Below are 1,619 nucleotides of genomic sequence, written 5' to 3'. Positions count from 1 at the left end.
TTGCTTATGCTTGAGATTCCTACATAATTATTTTGATGATCCAACAAAATTATTTTGATAGTCCAATAAAATTATTTTTAGATCTATATCTAGCTAAATTTTTCTTCAGATCTATATTTCAACAAAATTATGCTTTTCGTTCGATTAGAAACATCTGCACGCGCGTGTTTAATATCTATTTTTTATCTCGATAACGCGTAGGTAGAAAAATCGTGATAACGCTTTAGATTCTTACAAGATTACACAAACCGCCATAATTTATACATTATAACGACAATAAAACCGCACCTTGCTCGGTATTCGTCGCGCTGATTAGACGCTTCGCGGACAAAGTTAGTCGGATGTGGGCATTAACTAGCCCTTTAAAGATACCTCAGATGTGCGATTATGTCAAGTATGGGGCTTCATTGAAAATAACCAGGTCACACAAATTGGCGAAGCCTCGTTCTCCGCCGCCCGCGCCGCGCTTTCCTGCACTTTCGATCTCCGCGCGCTGAGGTGGTACTTCGTGGAGGCGACGGCCAAATTATTGATCGTCGCTGGACGGGTTAATTCCTTCAAACTGAGCAAATCGAGCGGACAAAACATTCCAATCTGCATGATGTTGACTGGACATCTATTGGTCCGACGTAGGAACGGGATTACACCTACCGAAGTGCGTCGCCACGGACTACAGTTGTTCAGTCGCGCGTTAACCGTATTCCGGTCTCCTCCAGCGGGCCTCGTTACACGTGTAAAGATCTCGCCATATTTGATGTCATAATTATAATGTTTATGAACTGACACTCGCTACGTTTAAATCGTTTATACATGATGGACGACAAGAATCCACTAGGACCTGGATTCACTTCCCCAGATCGTGCAATTGCCTTCTTGAGAAACTCCAGGGCCCGCTAGCGCACAATTTCAGAGCATGTTAGAGTTCGCCGAACTCATGCAATTCCAAGGAGCCTTTCCTTTCGGAGCCATACCGGGTGAATCATCAAGTGTCATTATAGCGGAATTAACAATTTGTCCAGACCGTGGATATCAAACGCGCGTTTAAGCGGTTATGGTATATTAAAAGCGGTTATGGTATTATTTCAGCCGAGTTCTATGAACGAAAAGCGAAAAGAGCAAGCTATTATTTATCGACAGATAAATTGTTTGTTTTCCCTGTTTGCGATATATCAAAAGACTAAAGCTATAGCGGCGCACAACGCGATTTTTCATGTTACATCGCATGCGATCTAAATTACTAGAAGTTCTGCTCTCTCTGTGTGGTGCATTTGAAGTAATTTACTAAATTGCATGCGATTTAGCATGAAAAATCACCTCTTGTGCCTCTAACTTATATACCTTATATAGAAAATAACATTTTCAAATAACTACTTAAATATTTTAATAGATTAATTTGTACTTTTGATTTTATAATTTAAAAGTGCAGCCGAAACAAGAAAATTTCAAGCAATCTTTTCTCATTGGTAAGATGTTTGATCGACAACAAATTTATCTGTCTTCAGATTCTCTATATTCTACACCCAGAGAAAAGAGTTGCTTCAAATTAAAGAAAGTTTTTTTGTTACACGATCAAAGAAAAAATTTCTTTGATTTGTGAAAAAGATTCTTTATTTCTTTTG

This window comes from Atta cephalotes (genome assembly GCF_000143395.1).
Source record: "Atta cephalotes unplaced genomic scaffold scaffold00053, whole genome shotgun sequence".
Classification (NCBI taxonomy): Eukaryota; Metazoa; Arthropoda; class Insecta; order Hymenoptera; family Formicidae; genus Atta; species Atta cephalotes.
This window is presented reverse-complemented; position numbering follows the sequence as displayed.